Genomic DNA, 25,874 nt, shown 5'->3' on the forward strand with positions numbered 1-25,874 from the left:
TCAAAATTCAGTCAACTGACTTTCCTAAGTCTGTACTACACACGCCTACAAAGTTCCATTCAAACTTACTTGGAACTTTTAGATATATTTCAAAAGATAAACAAAACGTGAAGTAACCACCAGATGCTATTAGATATATACATATACATATATATATATATATATATATATATATATATATATATATATATATATATATATATATATATATATAATTCCTGTCCAGGAACGTTGATATATATATATATATATATATATATATATATATATATATACATATATATGTATAAAACATCAACTCCTCCGAGTTATACATATATATATATATATATATAAGCATTCCTATAAAGTCAAGGCCAACAACATAACCCACAATAATATTAAAACAAGTAAAAAAATATCCACAATATTAAAACACCATATTTAACACCTAACATCCACAATAATCAATCCTAAATCCCCTTTAGCTTCCAGTCAAAAACACAGGATTAATCCCTAATCAATCCTTTCATTAATCCCCTCGAATTAATCCTTCTTCTGCTTGAATCTGGAGGTTAGACACCGGAGTAGGACCAAGAGAATCTTGAGCAGGAGTAGAAGGACGAGAATGATTATTCCTGTGACAGTCAGCCACACATCTACGTTGTACAGCTGGTACCTGAATTGGGGAGAGGAGGAGGAGGAGGAGGAGGAGGAGAAAGAGATGAGAGGAACCTTTTTTGTCTTGAAATTCTTTTGTTTTCGTTGGCTCGTTCTCGAGTAATTTTTTTTTTTTTTTTTTTTGCTTTCATAAGTAATTGTAATTTTTCTTCACAAGTAATTGTAATTTCTTTTCTTCCCAAGTAACTGCCATCTTTACCTTTCATTAATTTCAACTCTTATTTTTACATTTAAATTCTTTGGGTAAGTCCTGAGTGTAGAATAATATATATACATACATATATATATATATATATATATATATATATATATATATATATATATACATATATATATATATATATATATATATATATATATATATATATATATATATATATATATATATATATATATATATATTTATAATATTTAAATTACCTAACTACCTTGAAATATAAAATATAAAAATAAAAAATGAAATAAATATAATGAAACAAATTAAAAATAAAAACAAAAATAAAGCTAGCCACAGCAAAACCAAAAATAAAAACAAATAAAAACAGAAGTATCTGACAACATAACCAATAAAAATACCAAATGAAAATAATAAAAATCAAAATAATCACTAATAATAAAATCATTTCCTTTGAATATGTTTTTTCCCAAAGCCTCAATTTTTTTAAAATGCAGTAACCACTCAATTCTCAAAGAAGTAACATTACAAAAAATTAAAACATCTAATAATGTAATAATAAAAATTAAAAAATGAAAATAAGGAAAATAAAAGTAATAAATAATAATAACATAAGTTCCTCTGAAAATGTTTTTTGTCACAAAGTAACAAAGAAAATGTACTATAACAATTAATTCCTCAAATTAGTGACATCACTTACCAGGGCATCGAGTGAAGAGGCGACTTGAGATGGAGTGCCCCATTGTGCCTGATGACATAATCGACCCAATAGTTAGCCAGCTGACCTGGGTCCTGGGGCGTGTCACGCATCAGGACTGACCTCCTCTTGACCTCGGCTCTCAACCTGAGGGACGGGAATTATTTAGGGCGTCGTCTGTAGGTACAATAAGGTAGGTATGTATGTATGTATGTATGTATGTATGTATGTATGTATGTATGTATGTATGTATGTGTATATGTATATATGCATGTATGTATGTATGAGAAGATAAAAAGGCCCATAAAACACTATTTGAATATTAACCATATATTTCAACAAAATATATATTACATAAATATATATATATATATATATATATATATATATATATATAGAGAGAGAGAGAGAGAGAGAGAGAGAGAAAAGAGAAAATAGAGAGAGATACAGAGAGAGAGAGAGAGAGATTCAAATTAACCCTCACCCAACAAAATATATACAGAATACATATGTATTTAGAGAAGAGAGAGAGAGAGAGAAGAGAGAAAAAAACTGTAGAAAAATTATATTTACATAAATACATTTCATTATATTTAAAAAAAACCCTCACCCAACAAAATATATTTACATAAATACATATGTATTATTTAACAGAGAGAGAGAGCAAGTAAATAAAGAGAAGATTATTATCAATAAAACAAGTGCATTTAACCTTACTATTGCAAAAACTTATTATGATTTCCAAGAAATAGAGAGTAGAGAGAGAGAGAGAGAGAGAGAGAGAGAGAGAGAGAGAGAGAGAGAGAGAGATCTTATTAACCCTCACCCAAAAAAAAGAATATGAGCTTTTATGTTAAGGAAAAAGCTATGAATAAAAAATTATATTTTAAGACATTTTTTTTTTTAAATTGTTCTATATCATCCAGGTACAAGAAAACAGAAGCTGTTTGCAGGTAAAAAAGAAGATTATTATCAATAAAACAAGTGCATTTACTAAAAGACACTTATTATGATTTCTTTCTTATTGTCACAAAAAAATTCTTTTTGATTTGAATATTAAAATTAATAAAAAAAACATTTTATATGTCTTGTTTTTTTAATGCCACCCAGATGCAATGACAGATTAATTCTGCAGGTAAAATTATTTCAGAAGCAAAATAAAAACAGTTGAAAAAGGTGTCTTGCAATTTTACATCACAACACCAAAAAATACAGATATCTATTTTACCTCTCATCTGTCATGACAGTTTGAATCGTATCCCTGAGCAGTTCGGGAGTCAATTCCTTCCAGTCTAAGACTCTACCCCACCCTTGTTCCTGTACCTCCGCCATGTTGGTCATCTGGTCGCCAAAAACCGGAAGACCGATGACGGGAGTGCCGTGGTAGATGGATTCTTGCGTGCTGAGGGCTCCTCCGTGGGTGATGAAGACCCGAAGGCGGGAATCACCTGTATTTCGAAGGGGAGAAGGAGTTTAGTCTAAGGACCTGGCTTCATCGCGTAGCCAAAAGCCTCTGAGGCCTCGCTGTGACTCATTTTCACTCATACTAGCGTCCCAAGGTCTGTTGCAAGTTTTCGAAGTTGATATTTGGGATAAGATTGTTATTGTTAAGTGTCTGGACCAGGGACATTAATTTATTGTTCAACTATCATTCTCGTTCACTTCTCTATCATTCCCATGCACTTCTCCAGCATTCCAATCCACTTCTCCAGCATTCCCATTCACTTCTCCAACATTCAAAGCCCGTGAAACACCAACCACATACATATATTCTTCCAAAATTTAATTTTTCCTCATTTTTCAGTTCGACGTGCACCTCTTCTTGTAGTCCTCCCTGTACTGTACAAGTTTCTACCTTCTACTCCCTTGTTTAGCCTCTGCTAACAGGCATTATCCCATATCATTTAGCATCAACTCCTTAGAAAGAAATGGAGTAGAGCCATCGTTACAAAAACTCGCAAAGTTACAGAACTAAGCTACCTAAGATATCCTGCTGTGGCAGCCACTTCCCCAGGCGGACGTTGGGAGGAAGGTCCTCCATGGTGTCCTCGTCCCACTTCCAAAGGACGCGCTGCTTCAGGGATCGGAAGGCTTTCACCAGGGCTTGGCGATACCTGCAATGTAGGATTTAGTTCTAGCGGTGGTTTGCAGTTTGATTCAAAGGAATAAATGATTGAATGGGTAATCACGAAGTTTAGACTGTAAAGCCAGTTTCTTGCAGTGACATTCCATTATTATTATTATTATTATTATTATTATTATTATTATTATTATTATTATTATTATTATTATTATTATTATTATTATTCATTCAAGATGAACCCCATCCATATGGAACAAGCCCATCAAAGGGGACAATGACTAGAAATTCAAGCTTCCAAAGAATATGGTGCTCATTAGGAAGTAAGAGAAGGTAAAGGGAAATACAGAAAGAAAAGATCTCACTTATTAAAAATATACATTAATAGACTGATAAATAGATAAAATGTATCAAAATACAAGGACAATAGCATTAGGGCAGTAATGCGTTGCACTGGAATACAAGAAGTAAGAATAATCCAAGGATTGGGTCAATGAATCAGCAGGGGTGCTTTTGGGTTATAGATGGGAAGGATTATAAAATCAAAACAATAAGAGGTAGGATGTTAAAGGAAAGATAAATGAATAAACTAAACTTATATAAGAACAAACAGCAATACAAGTAAAAGAAAAACTAACAAAAATGGTATTGGACTTACTGCTCAGGCATGGTTGAAGGTTTCACGACAGATCCCAGGCTGAAGAATATGAAGCCGTCCTTTCCGGAGCCAGCTACCCATTCCTCCAGGTCCTTATTGGGTGGAAAAGAAATTAACAAAATAATCAGCCAAGAGACTCAGTGAGAGGTTTTACATCAAAACAGACTCCACATACACACACACACACACACACTATATATATATATATATATATATATATATATATATATATATATATATATATATATATATATATATATATATATATATATATTCATATATGCCTATATATATATTGCTTAGGTAAGGGCTTGGCCTTCTGACAGTGGATCCCTCCGACATAAACAACAGACGCCATGGATGGCCGTGGGGGCGATTCCATACCCTGCACGCTGGAATATCAACTCTCTCTTAGTCACATTGCATTTTAATATGTTTTTAATATTGTCCCTATATACAGATAAAGCTTGTCATATTCAATGTTTATATGTTATGTAATGGCCACACTGTCCAGTTAACTTCTACGTTTCCTAATATTTTTGGACATTTTTCCACTGGGAGCCTTAAAATCCAAGAGGAGACGAATGAAGAAACGCTCCCATTCCTAAAACTGTAGACCATTCCATTGAGAATCCATCTTCTGGCACAGGTACAGCATAGAGACTTAGTAATTAATCCAAAATATTAATAAAGTAAAGAACTGCAAGAGTAAACGCACCTATTGACTATTAATACGGTAGCGTTCTGCTTCAGTTCAATTAGGCTGGGCATATCTGGCTGGCACAGACCTCTGCGACGACATTCAGCTTCCATGCTAAGGGAACAGATATTTTAATCATTATTATTATTATTCAGAGAACGAACCCTACTCACCAGCAACAAGCCCACCACAGGGGCCATTAACTTGAAATTCAAGCTTCCAAAGAATGTTATGGTGTTCATTAGGAAGAAGTAACACGAGGTAAAGGGGAATACAGAAAGAAGAAATCTTAATTATTAAAAAAGAAAAAATAATTTGACAAATCAATAAACAGATAAAAATGTAAGTAAATTATTAAGATGCAAGAAGAATTGTATTAGAGCAGTAATGCATTGCATCTTCATTCGAACTTTTGAAGTTCCAATTGCCTATTCAAGTACATTATGATGTAATGTCAATAGAGCAATGTACGCTTTTTCATCCTAAAACACAACTCACTGTACATACAGCACTGTATTTTATAGACTAGGCGAGCAGAACAGAATCTGAACTTACAGGTGGCAAAGGCGAGCACTCTCAACACAATTCTAATTTGCGATCGCGTTTGTTTGTATCTCTGAGTGTTTGTAAGTTGAATGTTCGTAAGTAGGGTAGTGTCTGGACAGTGATACTATGAGTGGATGATGATCATTTGACTTCAGAAGAAAAGGATTACTCACTTTGGCATTAATATGTATTCCAAGACAGCTGTGCCTCCCGTGTCAGCCAGAGCGTTAAGCATCCTCTGCGTGAAGGTGAGAGGATGGAAACTGCGCAGGAAGGGGTTCGTGACGAATGACGGGAAGGTGGGGATACCCGCCATGGCAGCAATGGGTGCCATCGGTCTCGCAGGGCACATTTGTATCACCGGTATCTGGAGGGATGGTAAAATAATTCATTTTCAGCTTTCACTGAGCCATTATTTCCCATTCTCTCTACATGATTAGACCATTTCAAGATACACTGATCCTTCTCATCACTATATTCATCTTATTTCTCAATCGTTCAGCCCTTCACAATACACAGATACTTCTTTCTGTAAATCTTTAAATCTTAAGCTAAAAACCCTTATGGACAAAGTAACAGACTACAAACCCAAGAGGGCTCCAAAGCGAAATCGGACAGCAGAGAGAGACAAGTTAAAGGAAGGTGTGAATAACAATTTAACAAAACAGATGCACCTGAATTCAGAAGACGTCAGCACAAAGCAGGGATGAATTTGCCCCTGGCTTAAATATTTGGAGAACAGAACACTCCACAACTACATTAGGCAGACTCTTCCACTCCCTGCTACCTCCCTTGCTTGAGTTTATCTGTAACTCAATTTTCTTCTCATCCTGCCATTGTCCATTGACTACCAGACACCCAAATGAAACAACTAAAACAACCATTTCCATTTTAGCCCCCAGTGGATCCCAACTTGGACTCTACAGACACACCTGTCTGTAAGAGTACACAAAAGACACTGTCACAGCCTCTCTTACCTTCATCTGGTGAAACAGGGGCAGAAAACAGTCAGACAGGAAGAATTTCAGCCGTCAATACATCCCAACTTTGCCTCTATAGACACACCTGTCTGTAAGAGTATACAAAAGACACTGCTACAGCCTCCTTACCTTCATTTGGTGAAAGAGGGACAGGAAACACTTCGACATGAAGATTTTTAACCCCCAATCCATCACAACTTGGCCTCCACAGACACGCCTGTCTGGAAGAGTACACAAAAGACACTGTCACAGCCTCTCTTACCTTCATCTGGTGAAACAGGGACAGAAAACAGTCTGACAAGAAGGTGCTCAGCATCCCGACGTCGAACTTCTCCTTTAGAAGTTCTTGGACCTCCCGTTTCCCAAGGGCCTCTGAGCATAACTCAGGAGCCAGGGATAACATCGTCTTTGGCCCCGAGAGGGTGTTGCCCTCAAACAAATTCGGCAGGATCGAAGTGATGTCCAGATCGGTTAGGGCGATCTCCCTGACGTTGGTCCTCTCCTTGGAGGGTTTGTAGGGCGAAACGATCGTTACCTGAAAGAAAGAGAATGTTATATGTTTCTTTTTTAAATAGGGATTTATTACAGAACTTTTTTTTTTGGAGGAGTGGGAGTTTTTCATATATTTAAATCTTTTGGAAAAAAAGGGGGTTTCCATATAGTGTGATTCATTGGAATCTGGAGGTTTTTCATATTAAATTCATTGGGAAAGGGGGGGAGTTTTTATATATTTTGGATTTTTTTTCATAAAGTCTCTCAATTTTGTTGAATTTCTACTGGAAGTTTTATTATTTATCGGATAATTTTCTTATTTATGCTGATTCTTCTGAGGAATTGTATATGAAATTGTTTATAAACACACACACACACATATATACATGTATGTATATATATATATATATATATATATATATATATATATATATATATATATATATATATATACATACACACATATATATATATATAAATGTTTGTGTGTGTGTTACTTTATTAGTATGAATTAGACGTCACTTAGTAATCATTTGTCCTTATAATTATAAAGTAAGTTCCTCAAAAACTCACATAAATAGCCCGAGTCAGTTCCACGTTATATGTACCTTACTCTTATGATAATTATAATAATAATAATAATAATAATAATAATAATAATAGTAGTAGTAGTAGTAGTAGTACCTGGTGGCCGTTATCAACCAGTTTGTCAATGACAGCGTTGAAAAATCCCTTGTGGCTCTTCGACGCAACGGCGCTGATGAATAGAATTCGACTTCCTTCGACGTATTGGAAGGCCAATAACAAAGGCAGGACTCCCACCAAGAGAGTCGTCAACCGCCTCATCTGTTGGAAGAATATGGGAGATTGAACACTTATTATCATTATTATTAATAATATTATTCAGAAGATGAACCCTACTCATATGGAACAAGCCCACCACAGGGGCCATTGGCTTGAAGAAATTCAAGCTTCCAAAGAATATTATGGTGTTCATTAAGAAGAAGTAAGAGGAGGTAAAGGGAAATAAAGAAAGAAGAGATCCTGCCTATTAAATAAGAAAACATGAATTAATAAATAAATGAAAATGTATTACAATGCGAGGAGAAGAGTATTGGGGTACTAATGCACTGCATCTTCGCTTGAACTTCTGAAGTTCCAACTGGAACTGCAGTATGGAATTTAGAACAAAAGCCAGGTGCTGGGACATGCAAGGTTATTCAGCGCTGAAAGGGAAATTGAGAGCGTAAAGTTTTTAAATGTGCAGCGGGCGGAATGCTGCGAATCAACTGTTAGAAGGTGGAAAGAATGATGGAGGAAAGAGAATACGAACGGAAGTATAGTAAAAGGAATGAAAGGGTTAAAAGTAAATTTCATCTGCTGTTAAAATCTTCTGATGAATTATTCAAAATTCAGTTTGATCGACTGATTATAAAATTTAGGTCTTGAAGAACTTCAATTTGAATTCTTGTGTTGAAATTCACTTCCTAAGTTGGGCTTAGTCTGAGATATTCCCTCTTGTCTATGCAAGCATGAATAATAAGAATATATTACAAAAATTGACTTTATGATCGAATATAGATTGAATGTCCGCTCCTTACAGTAAATGACGAATGAAAACTCGAGATGAACTGAGTATCTAGATCAGCTGATCCGTGATTGATGCGATTCTGCAAACGGTAGGCGTTGCTCTTCCTGTGGTCAACGAAACCGAACTGATTAGTGATTCAGTTTTGCTTTCTCATTCAGTTCCTTGGCTTGCTCTCGCTCTCGCTCTCTCTCTCTCTCTCTCTCTCAAGATTATCTCCCAAATAACATTATATCTCGTTTTTCTTTGTCGTTTTAGAAATTGTTATCAGTTAAAAACGGAAATTCATCATGATTCTTGATTCCTGTATCTAATAAAAGTGACTGGTTGCCTTATCTTAAGAGCAAGATCTGGCGTCACAGCTGTCTGGGTCAACGGTGCTGAAAATATCTTCTTATTCATAAAAATTTTTATAATAATAGAGAAAAACAAAGGAATAAAATCCTTATTTACAAGTGAACACAAATTATGCTTACTTAGACATTTGAATCTTATTTATATAATAGTATAGCACTGTGAAAAAATGCTAGATCAAGGAGCAGAAATTCTCTCTCTCTCTCTCTCTCTCTCTCTCTCTCTCTCTCTCTCTCTCTCTCTCTCTCTCTCTCTCTCTCTCTCTCTCTCTCAAAGCACTTTACGCTATCTAAACCTTATATCTTATCATTCTCAAAAGCACTACCTTTGTACTGCCTTACTTACTGCAGTCATAAAACTACATCAGTAATCACTGACACTGCATAAAAACACACAAACACACACACACACACACACACACACACACATATATATATATATATATATATATATATATATATATATATATATATATATATATATATATATATATATATATATATATATATATATATATATATATATATATATATATATATATATACAGTATATTTATATGATTTAGAAATGTCTCATCTATGAGACCGAGAGTTGCCATGTCGTAAATAAAGGCCAATTTCTAACACTCGGAAAAGACACTGTTGATCATGAAATCATTTTACATTTCTAAAGAAGGAGAAGTTCAAATAGATAGGCAAAGTTATGCAAACTTCTTTAGAAGCAGTTTGCTGAATTCTGCCTTGTAAAGGCTACACTATATTATTATTCTGTTGAAAGGTTAAATAAGTTAGCCTTTGCAGGCTTTTAATTCTGCAAGGTTTACGCATTTTGAATAATAATAATAATAATAATAATAATAATAATAATAATAATAATAATAATAATAATAATTTTTTATCACTGACAAGCAAACAAGATTAACACAACAGATAACATCTAATGATTAAGCAAATAAGATTTAAAATACAATGATAAGACAGTCAGTGTTTTTATTTCCTATATATCGACTTGTCATCATTATTCATCATTATATTCAGGTTTATGCAAGGAATAATGTATTAGGAACTGAACTTCACAGCAAATCTATACTACAGTACATATATACATATATACAGTGTATTCACTTCCCATCATCAGGGCTACAATAAAATCCACTTGTAAATTCTTGAAAACTCGCTTAAATAGCTAATGTGTTGATAAAACTATTCGGCTAAATAATAAAACAGTTGTTTTTAAGCTAAAGTACAAAAAAACATAATTTGTTAAATATTATAGATAAAGTGCACAATATATGCAAAAGTTATGCTGAACTTAGTTATATATATATATATATATATATATATATATATATATATATATATATATATATATATATATATATATATATATATATATATATATATATAATATAAATTATGTGTCTGTGTGTGTGTTTGTGTGTGTGTAACAGTAAGTCTAGCAACACTTTATGTATTGTGCACTTTTTTTAATCCATAATATTCAAGTTGATACGCAGAAGAGTACTAAGCACATCACAAAAAAGCTGAAAGTGAACAGACAAAAGTGTTTAGTCATTCATAATTCTCACAATGACTACGAGAATTTATACTTCCCTCCACAAAACTCACCTTGTTGGTTTGAAGGTCCCAGTCTTATGCCCTGAATAACCAGACGTCGTACCACTGTCAACGGTGAATGTGCCTGCCTGTAGATGTATAGCCGGTAGCAAACTTCTGAACCAGCTGACCTTGAGTTGAAAACAAGAGGATGATTATTGCAGCAGTTGATAAATGAATAAGGGTGAGGCTCTGTAACGGCTCATTTCCCTTTCTTTTTAACATTAGTCTTCATAGAAAACGGATGTTATGAAGAGGTAGACTATAATATGTTTGTTAAGTTCCATAACATCTTTAACTCTTAACATTATGATTTTGTAGCTTTAAACTTTTGTCAGTATTGGTCTACATGATATATATAATTAAAGATGAAATTAACTTTGTGTCATGCACAAGCATTTAATTTCTCGTCGACAAAGCATAGGTCGTGTTTTAAATATCTTACTCGAAAAACCACTCAACCATCAGGTTCCCTTAACCAGGGAATAATATACAACACTTCTGTTTTAGGGTGATACTATTCTAGTCTCAATGTGTCTCATGACATACTATGATGATACGTTTTCAGGTTACATGCATGGCATTCTTAAATGGAATATTTAAACTGTCAACTTTTTTTCCCTATAGTTTTCCCACTTTTTCCAATGAGTTTTTAACGTGGGTGTTGTATGAAATGTGAAAATGTTGGGCAACTTGAATTTCGACATTCATTCCATCTATTCCATGGCATCTATATAGCCAATAAGCAACAAAAAAAGGGGGGGGTGGTTACTAACATATACCAAGCAAACTTTGGTTACGAAAGAAAATTTTATCACATTTAGTACTGGAATCTTCAATCATTTAGCAACTTGATTAGTTTCACTAACTTACATTAGAGGATTTACAAGACATCAATAGAAAACTGTTGGAAGAAACTATGACCTGATTACAATCCACTGGCCAATCGAGATGGATATCAGTAATACTTTACATGGGGGTAGAACATAATTTTGCTTCTTGGAACTTCAAAACAGTTTCCCTTCAATGTGGCAAGCTTCTCAAAGACTTCATAACAGGCCCACCTAACTACAGAATTGAACTGAATTGAACATAGAATTTAGGCCAAAGGTCAAGCACTGGAACCTATGACGTCATTCAGCGCTGAAATAGAAATTGAGAGAAATGTCTGAAAGGTGTAACGGGAGGAAAACCTCGCTGTTTGCACTATGAATCAGTAGTTAGGAGAGGGTGGAAGGTAAGAGGGAAGAAAGAGAATATGAACGGAGGTGCAGTAAAAGGAACGAAAGGGGTTGCAGCAGTTTAGTCACACTTAAAGATTAAGCCACACCCTGTCTGTAATGCATGACTGTTAAGTACAAAAACTATAGCAACTTATATAGGGTACATACTTAAAATCACTGACTTTAAGTAGACTACAGTTAGACAAACTGACATACATACATTTATACATATATGCATGCATTTATACATACATACATTGCATGTGTCTGAGTATATTCTAATCACACTCTAAATAATCCGTTCAGAAACTAGAAGTTTAACTTTTTCGTTTTTCTTAAAGGATCACAAGGTGCTTTCGCTTACGAAACCTCTACAAATTACATGAAGGTGAAAAACCTGAATAAAAACTCTGGAGAAAAGATCAAGGAGAGAGAGAGAGAGAGAGAGAGAGAGAGAGAGAGAGAGAGAGAGAGAGAGAGAGAGAGAGAGAGAGAGAGAGGCCATAATATATATATATTATATATATTATATATATATATATATATATATATATATATATATATATATATATATATATATTCACGTAAATATACACAATACCTTCCCTTGGGTTCCCATGATACTGTCCAATTGAGCAACAGATGTTCTGAACAGAGTTTCTGAGCACTTTGGATATTCCTTAAGTTCCTCTGTGTACCCAGTTATATTCCGTTGTTTATATCACTATTTTTTTTTTTTTTTGCCACTGATCTATAAGATGTTTGTTATCTTGAAGCAAATTCATTTACATAAATATTCACATATTTCCATAAGTATTTACACATTCAAATAGCATTCGTACATGAATTATGTAAAAGTTTGCAGGAATAATATCTGGAATATTATGACCTTATTATCAGTCACTTTACACCAGAAACTGTCACCAACTCTTGTAAAATGTTAGGTATTTCTCAAAATCACAGTTTGCCACAATTTCCCCTAAAATTTTGTCATCATACTGAGCGCAGGATCACTCGAAAATGATCACATTTCCGCATATGGCACAATACCTTTCTTGAAAATTCAGATTTAGAGCAACAACCATCAATAGGTAAGTTGTTTCGTCACAGCACCCCCGAAGAATCACGGATATGGCGTTAAAGTTCTCTTAAAACTTCCAAAACGTTTTAAAAACTAGACAAGGATCTAATTTCAATTCAATTCCATTCGACAGTCTTACGCCATGTCCTGCATTATTTCTGAACGAAGTACCAATAATATTCGGCCATCGACACCTATCCACTGAGCCAGCTGTGAAACAATACGTTACCAGCTCGTCATAGTTCGAGAGCAACTGAAAGCGACTATGAAATTATCGACAGACACTTAGAGTTGAAGCTAGAGTTGGAGAAAGGGGGCGGAGCCAACTTACGTCATGTTTAAGGTGAATAACGGAGGTACACCGACGCGAGCGATCGGTATTTCAAAGGAGGTTATTGAATCCCGTCAGGTGTGATTTCATTTTATTTTATTTCATTTATTTTTAAACTCTTAAAAAATGACGGTAAGTGACACAGATATGTATGTATATGTATATATTTATATAATATATGTATATATATATATATATATATATATATATATATATATATATATATATATATATATATATATATATATATATATATATATATATATATATATATATATATATACTATATATATATATACACACGTTTCCTAAAAAATATATTTATTCATTGGCTGCATAAGCCTTTGGGAGAGGCAACCCAGTACCCGTACCTATCCTACGTCCTACAAAAGCAAGAGAAGGATCTCTTGAAGAGTCAGGAAACACGGGATAAGGAAGAGAGCTCAGAAGCTTTGGACGGAAGGAAATATTGTCACACAATTGCTCCCTAGTGACACTATGAGGTCAGGACTAGGAAATATCGACCATCTCTTATACTACCATCATTTCTGAATGTATGGAATAATAATAATAATTAGTTATCTAATCAGTATTATAAAAACAAAATAATAAAGAGTTGTTTTATTTACAGTAAGTTGTTTCTACATAAAAATACAACCATTATTGATCAGATTTGTTCTTTGCATTTTTCAAAATGAAAAATAAAATTCTGACAGATATATAAAAACTCTGACTACAATTTCTTGGTCAGTTTATGCATAAATTTCCTTCCCCACATATATTTATAATCAGGAAAGCAGTCAGACAGCATACTTCCGTTACAACACATTAAAAAATACTGACCTTTTATTTATATATGAATCCTAATTCACTTCAAAATTCAGTCACCTGACTTTCCTAAGTCTGTACTACACTCGCCTACAAAGTTCCATTCAAACTTATTTGGAACTTTTAGATATATTTCAAAAGATAAACAAAACGTGAATCAACCACCAGGCATATATATATATATATATATATATATATATATATATATATATATATATATATATATATATATATATATATACACACATATATATATATAACTCCACATCCAGGAACGTTGGAGGAGTATATATATATATATATATATATATATATATATATATATATATATATATATATATATATATATATATATGTATATATATATATATATATATATATATATATATATATATATATTATATTTATATATATATATATATATATACATATAAGCATTCATATAAAGTCAAGGCCAACAACATGACCCACAATAATATTAAAACAAGTACAAAAATATCCACAATATTAAAACACCATATTTAAGACCTAACATCCACAGTGATCAATCCTAAATCCTCTTTAGCTTCCAAACAAAAGAAACAGGATTAATCCCTAATATATCCCTGCATTAATCCCTCGAATTAATCCTTCTTCTGCTTGAATCTGGAGGTTAGACACCGGAGTAGGACCAAGAGAATCTTGAGCAGGAGTAGAAGGACGAGAATGATTATTCCTGTGACAGTCAGCCAGACATCTACGTTGTACAGCTGGTACCTGAATTGGGGGGAGGAGGAGGAGGAGGAGGAGAAGGAGAAAGAGATGAGAGGAACCTTTTTTGTCTTGAAATTCTTTCGTTTTCGTTGGCTCGTTCTCGAGTAATTTTTTTTTTTTTTTTTGCTTTCATAAGTAATTGTAACTTTTCTTCACAAGTAATTGTAATTTCTTTTCTTCCCAAGTAACTACCATCTTTACCTTTCATTAATTTCAACTCTTATTTTTACATTTCAATCCTTTGGTAAGTCCTGAGCATAAAGAATAAATATATATATATATATATATATATATATATATATATATATATATATATATATATATATATATATATATATATATATATATATATATATATATATATATATATATATATATATATATATATATATATATATATATATATATATATATATATATTTTATATACCCTAACTACCTTGTAGAGCAGAAATATAAAAAATATAAAAATGAAATAAATGAAATGAAACAAATTAAAAATAAAAACAAAAATAAACAGCAAAACCAAAAAGAAAAACAAATAAAAACAGAAGTATCTGACAACATAACCAATAAAAATACCAAATGAACATAATAAAAATTAAAATAATCAATAACAAAATCATTTCCTATGAATATGTTTTTCCCAAACCCTAATTTTTTTTAAAATGCAGTAACCACTCAATTCTCACAGAAGTAACATTACAAAAAATTAAAACATCTAATAATGTAATAATAAAAATTAAAAAATGAAAATAAGGAAAATAAAAGTAATAAATAATAATAACATACGTTCCTATGAATATGTTTTTTGTCACAAAGCATAACTTTAAAGAAAAATGTACTATAACAATTAATTCCTCAAATTAGTGACATCACTTACCAGGGCATCAAGTGAAGAGGCGACTTGAGATGGAGTGCCCCATTGTGCCTGATGACATAATCGACCCAATAGTTAGCCAGCTGACCTGGGTCCTGGGGCGTGTCACGCATCAGGACTGACCTCCTCTTGACCTCGGCTCTCAACCTGAGGGACGGGAATTATTTAGGGCATCGTCTGCAGGTACAATAAGGTATGAATGAATGTATGTATGTATGTATGTATGTATGTATGTATGTATGTATGTGTGTGTGTATGTATGTATGCATGTATGTATGAAGATAAAAAGGCCCATAAAACACTATTTGAATATTGCAACCATATATTTCGAGCACTTCCTTCTGTGTATGTATGTATATATATATATACATATATATATATATATATATATATATATATATATATATATATATATATATATACATATAGATATGTAGAGAGAGAGAGACAGCAGATTCAAAAAACCCTCACCCAACAAAATATATTTACATAAATACATATCTATTTAGAGAGAGAGAGAGCAGATTCAAATTAACCCTCACCCTACAAAATATATATACATAAATACATATGTATTATTTAGAGAGAAAGAGAGCAGATTCAAAAAACCCTCTACAACAAAATACATTTACATAAATACATATGTATTATTTAGAGAGAGAGAGAGAGAGAGAGAGAGAGAGAGAGAGAGAGAGAGAGAGAGAGAGCAGATTAAAAACTCCTCACCCAACAAAATATATTTACATAAATACACATGTATTATTTAGAGAGAGAGAGAGAGAGAGAGAGAGAGAGAGATAGCAGATTCAAATTAACCTCACCCAACAAAATATATTTACAAAAATACATATGTATTATCTAGAGAGAGAGAGAGAGAGAGAGAGAGAGAGAGAGAGAGATTCATATTAACCCTCACCCAACAAAAAGAATATGAGCTATTTACAGGCAAGGAAAAAGCTATAGAAAGAATTATATTTGCAAGACATTTCATTACATTTAAAATTGTTCTATATCACAGGACTTCCTTGAAAACAGAAGCTGTTTGTAAGTAAATAAAGCAAGATTATTATCAATAAAACAAGTGCATTTACTATTGCAAGACACTTATTATGATTTCTTTCTTATTGTCACAAAAAAATTCTTTATTTGAATGTTAAAAGTATGAATAAAAATATTAATTTTATGTCTTTTTTTTTTAATGCCACCCAGATGCAAGGACAGATTAATTCTGCAGGTAAAATTATTTCAGAAGCAAAATAAAAACAGTTGAAAAAAGGTGTCAAGCAACTCTACATCACAACACCAAAAAATACAGATATCTATTTTACCTTTCATCCGTCATGACAGTTTGAATCGTATCCCTGAGCAGTTCAGGAGTCAATTCCTTCCAGTCTAAGACTCTACCCCACCCTTGTTCCTGTACCTCCGCCATGTTGGTCATCTGGTCGGCAAAAACCGGAAGACCGATGACGGGAGTGCCGTGGTAGATGGATTCTTGCGTGCTGAGGCCTCCTCCGTGGGTGATGAAAACCCGAAGACGGGGATCACCTGTATTTCGAAGGGGAGAAGGAGTTTAGTCTAAGGACCTGGCTTCATCGCGTAGCCAGAAGCCTCTCAGGCTTCGTTGTGACTCATTTTTACTCATACTAGCTTCCCAAGGTCTGTTGCAAGTTTTCTTAAGTGATATTTAGGATGAGATTGTTATTGGCAAGTGTCTGGAACAGGGACATTTATTTGTCGTTCACCTCTATATCATTCTCATTCACTTCTCTGTCATCCTCATTCACTTCTCCAGCATCCCCATTCACTTCTCCAGCATCCCCATTCACTTCTCCAGCATTCCCATGCACTTCTGCAGCATTCCCATCCACTTCTCCAACATTCAGAGACCCCGAAACACCAACCACACACATATCTACTTCCAAAATTTAATTCTTCCTCGTTTTTCAGTTCTACGTGCACCTCTTCTCGTAGTTCTCCCTGTACTGTACAAGTTCCTACCTTCTACTCCCTTCTTTAGCCTCTACTAACAGGCATTAGCCCACATCATTTATCATCAACTCCTTAGACCTATGCCACGCGTAAAGAAATGGAGTAGCCATCGTTACAAAAACTCGCAAAGTTACAGAACTAAACTACCTAAGATATCCTGCTGTGGCAGCCACTTCCCCAGGCGGACGTTGGGAGGAAGGTCCTCCATGGTGTCCTCGTCCCACTTCCAAAGGACGCGCTGCTTCAGGGATCCGAAGGCTTTCACCAGGGCTTGGCGATACCTGCAATGTAGGATTTAGTTCTAGCGGTGGTTTGCAGTTTGATTCAAAGGAATAAATGATTGAATGGGTAAATCACGAAGTTTAGACTGTAAAGCCAGTTTCTTGCAGTGACATTCCATTATTATTATTATTATTATTATTATTATTATTATTATTATTATTATTATTATTATTATTATTATTATTATTATTATTATTATTATTCAGGAGATGAACCCTATCCATATGGAACAAGCCCATCAAAGGGGTCAATGACTAGAAATTCAAGCTTCCAAAGAATATGGTGCTCATTAGGAAGTAAGAAAAGGTAAAGGGAAATACAGAAAGAAGATATCTAACTTATTAAAAAATACATTAATAGACTGATAAATAGATAAAATGTATCAAAATACAAGGACAATAGCATTAGGGCAGTAATGCATTGCACTGGAATACAAGAAGTAAGAATAATCCCAGGATTGGGTCAATGAGCCAACAGGGGGTGCTTTTGGGTTATGGATGGGAAGGATTATAAAATCAAAACAATAAGAGGTAGGATGTTAAAGGAAAGATAAATAAATAAACTAAACTTATATAAGAACAAACAGCAATACAAGTAAAAGAAAAACTAACAAAAATGGTATTGGACTTACTGCTCAGGCATGGTTGAAGGTTTCACGACAGATCCCAGGCTGAAGAATATGAAGCCGTCCTTTCCGGAGCCAGCTACCCATTCCTCCAGGTCCTTAATGGGTGAAAAAGAAATTAACAGAATAATCAACCAAGAGACTCAGTGAGAGGCTTTACACCAAAACAGACTCCACACACACACACACACACACACACACACACACACACACACACACACACACACACATATATATATATATATATATATATATATATATATATATATATATATATATATATATATATATATATATATATATATATAAATACAGGCAGTCCCTGGTTTACAATGGGTCTGGCTTACGACATTCGAGGCTACGATGCTTTTCAAATATATTCATCAGAAATGATTTCCCGGTTTACGACGCATGTTCCAGGGTTATGACATACACTGATCTGATGGAAGTAATATGGCTCCAAAACGGCAGAATAATCTAAATTTAGAGGGTTTTTTTATGAAAAACTCAATAAAAATGCAGTTTACATTGTTTTCAATATACCCAAAGCATTAAAAGTAAGGTTTTCTTAGGATTTTTGACGATTTTCGACGATTTTTCGGTTTACAACGATTTTCCGTTTACAACGCGGAACCCCCGTCGTAAACCAGGGACTGCCTACTATATTCATTGCCTACCTTAGGTAAGGGCTTGGCCTTCTGACAGTGGATCCCTCCGACATAAACAACGGATGCCATGGATGGCCGTGGGGGCGATTCCATACCCCGCACACTGGAATATCAAAACTCTCTCAGTCACATTGCATTTTAATATCTTTTTCATATTGTCCCTATATACAGACAAAGCTTGTCATGTTCAATATTTATATGTTATGTAATGGCCACACTGTCCAGTTAACTTCTACGTTTCCTAATATTTTTGGACATTTTTCCACTGGAAGCCTTAAAATCCAAGAGGAGACAAATGAAGAAATGCTCCCATTTCTAAAACTGTAGACCATTCCATTGAAAATCCATCTTCTGACACAGGTACATCATTGAGACTTAGTAATTAATCCAGAATATTAATAAAGTAACGAACTGCATCGGTAAACGCACCTATTAACTATTAATACGGTAGCGTTCTGCTTCAGTTCAATTAGGCTGGGCATATCTGGTTGGCACAGACCTCTGCGACGGCATTCAGCTTCCAAACTAAGGGCATAGATGTTTTAAGCATTATTATTATTATTCAGAGAACGTACCCTATTCACCATCAACAAGCCCACCACAGGGGCCATTAACTTGAAATTTAAGCTTCCAAAGAATATTATGGTGTTCATTAGGAAGAAGTAACATGAGGTAAAGGGGAATACAGAAAGAAGAAATCTTACTTATTAAAAAAGAAAAAATAATTTGACAAATCAATAAACAGATAAAAATGTAAGTAAATTATTAAGATGCAAGAAGAATTGTATTAGAGCAGTAATGCATTGCATCTTCATTCGAACTTTTGAAGTTCCAATTGCACGACATCATCAGGGAGGCTGTTCGACAGTCCAGCAAATCTGGTTGCTCTCGGCAGGAAAAGGCAGGAAAAGGGGATCAGGGATCAACTGTGAGTATTGACTGGTGTATATTAAGTGTATACAAACCACATATGGAAGGATTAATGCCCCAACAGACAGCACCCTACTTACAAACGAGTTATGTTTACACTTCATGCTTATTCAAGTACAGTGGGATAAAATGTTAATACAGTACTGTATGTTTTTTTCATCCTAAAACACAACTCACTGTACATACAGCACTGTATTTTATACACTAGACGAGCAGAACAAAATCTGAACGTACAGGTGGCAAAGGGAGTGCTCTGAACACAATTCTAATGTGGGATCCTGTTTGTTTGTATCTCCAAATGTTTGTAAGTTGAATGTTCGTAAGTAGGGTAGTTTTCTGTACATTGATACTGTGAGTGGATGATGATCATTTGACTTCAGAAGAAAAGGATTACTCACTTTGGCATTAATATGTATTCCATGGCAGCTGTGCCTCCCGTGTCAGCCAGAGTGTTAAGCATCCTCTGCGTGAAGGTGAGAGGATGGAAACTGCGCAGGAAGGGGTTCGTGACGAATGACGGGAAGGTGGGGACGCCCGCCATGGCACCAATGGGTCCTAGGGGTCCCGTAGGGCACACTTGTATCACCGGTATCTGGAGGGATGGTAAAATAATTCATTTTCAGCTTTCACTGAGACATTATTTCCCACTCTCTCTACATGATTAGACCATTTCAAGATACACTGATCCTTCTCATCACTATATTCATCTTATTTTTCAATTGTTCAGCCCTTCACAATACACATAAACTTCTTTCTTTCTGTAAATGGTAAAATCTTCAGCTAAAAACCCTTATGGACAAAGTAACAGACTACAAACCCAAGAGGGTTCCAAAGCTAAATCAGCCAGCAGAGAGAGAGAGAGAGAGAGAGAGAGAGAGAGAGAGAGAGAGAGAGAGAGACAAGTTAAAGGAAAGGGTGAATAACAATTTAAATCATTAAATATGAGGGAACAGAAAACAAAACAGATGCACCTGAATTCAGGAAACGTCAGCACAAAGCAGGGATGAATTTGCCCCTGGCTTAAATATTTGGAGATCAGAAGACTCCACAACTGCATTAGGCAGACTCTTCCACACCCTGCTACCTCCCTTGCTCGAGCTTATTTGTAACTCAATTTTCTTCTCATCCTGTCGTTGTCCATTGACTACCAGACACCCAAATGAAACAACTAAAACAACCATTTCCATTTTAGCCCCCTGATTGATCCCAACTTGGACTCTACAGACACACCTCTCTGTAAGAGTATACAAAAGACACTGCTACAGCCTCCCTTACCTTCATCCGGTGAAACGGGGACAGGAAGCAGTTGGACAGGAAGATTTTTAACCCCCAATTCATCAAAACTTGGCCTCTACAGACGCACCTGTGTACACAAAAGACACTGCCACAGCCTCTCTTACCTTCATCTGGTGAAACAGGGACAGAAAACAGTCTGTCATGAAGATGCTCAGCATCCCGACGTCGAACTTCTCCTTCAGAAGGTCTTGGACCTCCCGTTTCCCAAGGGCCTCCGAGCATAACCCAGGAGCCAGGGATAAAAGCGTCGTTGGACCCGTGAGGACGTTGCCCTCAAACAAATTCGGCAGGATCGAAGTGATGTCCAGATCGGTTAGGGCGATCTCCCTGACGTTGGTCCTCTCTTTGGAGGGTTTGTAGGGAGAAACGATCGTTACCTGAAAGAAAGAGAATGTTATATTTCGGATTTTTTCATAAAGTTTCTCAATTTTTTTGAATTTCTACTGGAAGTTTCATTATTTATGGGATAATTTTTCTTTTATTTATATTGATTTTTCTGAGGAATTGTATATGAAATTGTTTATATATATACAGTATATATATATATATATATATATATATATATATATATATATATATATATATATATATATATATATAAATGTTTGTGTGTGGTTTGTTTTATTAGTATGAATTAGACGTCACTTAGTAATCATTTGTCCTTATAATTATAAAATAAGTTCCTCAAAAACTCACATAAATTGCCCAAGTCAGTTCCACGTTATATGTACTTTACTAATAATAATAATAATAATAATAATAATAATAATAATAATAATAATAGTAGTACCTGGTGGCCGTTATCAACCAGTTTGTCAATGACAGCGTTGAAAAATCCCTTGTGGCTCTTCGACGCAATGGCGCTGATGAACAGAATTCGACTTCCTTCGACATATTGGAAGGCCAATAACAATGGCAGGACTCCCACCAAGAGAGCCGTCAACCACCTCATCTGTTGGAAGAATATGGGAGATTGAATACTTATTATTATTATTATTATTATTAATATTATTCAGAAGATGAACCCTATATTGTTGTGTTCTTTAGGAAGAAGTAAGTGAAGGTAAAGGGAAATAAAGAAAGAAGAGATCCTGCTTATTAAAAAAGAAAAAATAAATTAATAAATTAAGAAATAGATGAAAATGTATTACAATGCGAGGAGAAGAGTATTAGGGTATATAATGCATGGCATCTTCGCTTGAACTTCTGAAGTTCCAATTGGAATTTTCATATAGAATTTAGGACAAAGGCCAGGCGCTGGGACCTACAAGGTCATTCAGCGCTGATAGGAAAATTGGAGCATAAAGGTTTTAAATGTGTAGCGGGCAGATTACTGTGAATCAACTGTTAGGAGGTGGAAAGTATGATGGAGGAAAGAGAATACGAACGGAAGTACAGTAAAAGGAATGAAAGGGGTTACAGCTAGGGGCCGCAGGGACGCTGCAAAGATTCTCAAGTAATGCCTACTGTGTACTGCGTGAGGCGCGCTGACGTCAAACTCTGGGCTGAAAGCGAATCTCTCTGCTGGTAAAACCTACTGATGAATCATTCAAACTTCAAATTGAATTCTTGTGTTAAAATTCACTTCCTAAGTTGGACTTAGTCTGAGATATTCCCTCTTGCATATGCAAGTATGAATAATAAGAATATATTACAAAAATGGACTCTATGATCGAATATAGACTGATTGTCCGCTCCTTACAGTGACCTTGCCAACTCCAGCTGAACTGAGTATTTACTAAGATCAGCTGATCTCTGATTGACGCGATTCTGCAAACTGTAGAAGTTGCTCTTCCTGTGGTCACCGAAACCGAACTGATTAGTGATTCAAATTTACTTTCTCATTCAGTTCCTTGGCTCGCTCTCTCTCTCTCTCTCTCTCTCTCTCAAGATTATCTCTCAAATAACATTATATCTCGTTTTTCAATGTCGTTTTAGAAATTATCAGTTAAAAGAGGAAAGTCATCATGAAGATTGGTTCCTGTATCTAATAAAGGTGACTGGTTGGCTTATCTTAAGGGTAAGATCTGGCTTCACAGTTGTGTGGGTCAACGGTGCTGAAAGTATCTTCTTATTCATAAAAATTGTTTATAATAATAAAGAAAAACAATGGGATAAAATTCTTATTCACAAGTGAACACACATTATGCTCACTAATAACTACTCTTAGATATTTGAATCATAATTATATATTAGTATAGTACTGTGAAAAAATGCTAGACCAAGGACTAGAAATCTCTCTCTCTCTCTCTCTCTCTCTCTCTCTCTCTCTCTCTCTCTCTCTCTCTCTCTCTCTCTCTCTCAAAGCACTTTACGCTATCTAAACCTTGTATTTTATCATTCTCGAAATTAATAGCTTTATACTGCCTTACTTCCTGCAATTATAAAACTGCATCAGTAATCACTGGCACTCTACAGAAAAATACAAACACACACACACACACACACACACACACACACACACACACACACACACATATATATATATATATATATATATATATATATATATATATATATATATATATATATATATTATATATGATTTAGAAATGTCTCCTCTATGAGACTGAGAGTTGCCATGTTGTAAATAAAGGCCAATTTCTAACACTAGGAAAAGACATGGTTGATGATGAAATCATTTTACATTTCTAAAGAAGTAGTAGTTCAAATAGACGGTAAAGTTATCCAAACTTCTTTAGAAAACGTTTGCTGACTTCTGCCTTGTCAAGGCTACACTATACTGTATTATCATTCTGTTAAAAGGTTAAATAAGGTAGCCTTTGCAGGCTTTTAATTCTGCAAGGTTTACGCATTTTGAATAATAATAATAATAATAATAATAATACTTTTACCACTGAGAAGCAGACAAGATTAACACAACATCTATATATAACATTTAATGATTAAGCAAATAACGTTTAAAGTACAATGATAAGACTCAATGTTTTTATTTCCTATATATCGGCTTGTCACCATTATTCGATATATAGAAAAACATTGAGTCTTATCATTTCACTTTCAATCTTATTTGCTTAATCATGAAATGTTATCTGTAGGTCTTGTGTTAATCTTGTTTGCTTGTCAGTGGTAAAAGTATTATTATTATTATTATATTATTATTATTATTATTATTATTATTATTATTATTATTATTATTGAAAATGCGTAAATCTTGCAGAATTAAAAGCCTGCAAAGGCTACCTTATTTAACCTTTTAACAGAAAGATAATACAGCATAGTGTGGCCTTGACAAGACAGAAGTCAGAAAACTTCTTCTATAGAAGTTTGGATAACTTTACCGTCTATTTGAACTTCTTCTTCTTTAGAAATGTAAAATGATTTCATCATCAACAATGTCTTTTCCTAGTGTTAGAAATTGGCCTTTATTTACGACGTAGCAACTCGGTCTCATAGAGGAGACATTTCTAAATCATATATTTATAATATATACAGTATATTCGCTTCTCATCATCAGGGCTACAATAAAATCCACTTGTACAATCTTGAAAACGCGCTTAAATAGGTAATGTTTCGAAAAAATTATTCAGCTAAATAATAAAACAGCCGTTCTTAAGCTAATAGTACAAAAAATAACACAATTTGTTAAATATTAGATAATAAAGTGCACAATATATGCAAAAGTTATGCTGAACTTAGTTTTATATTATATATATATATATATATATATATATATATATATATATATATATATATATATATATATATATATATATATATATATATATATATATATAGTGTATAGTGTGTGTAACAGTAAGTCTACCAACACTGTTCTATGTATCGTGCACTTTTTTATCTATATTAAGCTGATATGCAGAACAGAAAAGCACTAAGAACACCACAACAAAAATGAAAGTGAACAGACAAAAGCGTTTCGTCATTCATAATTCTCACAATGATTACGAGAATTTATACTTCCCTCCACAAAACTTTTTTGGGAGGACCTACGGAACTCACCTTGTTGGTTTGAAGGACCCAGTCTTATCCCCTGAATAACCAGACGTCGTACCACGGTCAACGACGAATGTACCTGCCTGTGGAGGTATTGTAGTAACCAGTACCATACTTCTACTGAACCAGCTGACCTTGAGTTGAAAACAAGATAATGGTTATTGTAGTAGTAGTAGTTGATAAATAAATAGGGATGAGGCTTTGTAACGGCTCTTTTCCCTTTCTTTTTAACATTAGACTTCATAGAAAACGTATGTTATGAAGAGGTAAGACTATAATATGTTTGTTAAGTTCCATAACACCTTTAACATTTACCATCATGGTTTTGTAGGCTGTAGCTTTAAACTCTACATGATATATATTATGAAAAATGAAATTAACTTTGTGCCATGAACAAGTATTTAATTTCCCTTCGCCATAGCTTAGGTCTAGAATCTTTCGTATGTTTAGCTCGTTTTAAATACC

At 34.0% G+C, this 25,874-nt stretch overlaps 1 pseudogene; it reads right to left on the minus strand.

Annotated features, from left to right (window-relative positions):
- Positions 1-518: 518 nt before the first annotated feature.
- Positions 519-25,572, minus strand: LOC136846818 (UDP-glycosyltransferase UGT5-like; annotated as a pseudogene).
- Positions 25,573-25,874: the final 302 nt, after the last annotated feature.

Source organism: Macrobrachium rosenbergii, chromosome 15 (genome assembly GCF_040412425.1).
Source record: "Macrobrachium rosenbergii isolate ZJJX-2024 chromosome 15, ASM4041242v1, whole genome shotgun sequence".
Taxonomy (NCBI): domain Eukaryota; kingdom Metazoa; phylum Arthropoda; class Malacostraca; order Decapoda; family Palaemonidae; genus Macrobrachium; species Macrobrachium rosenbergii.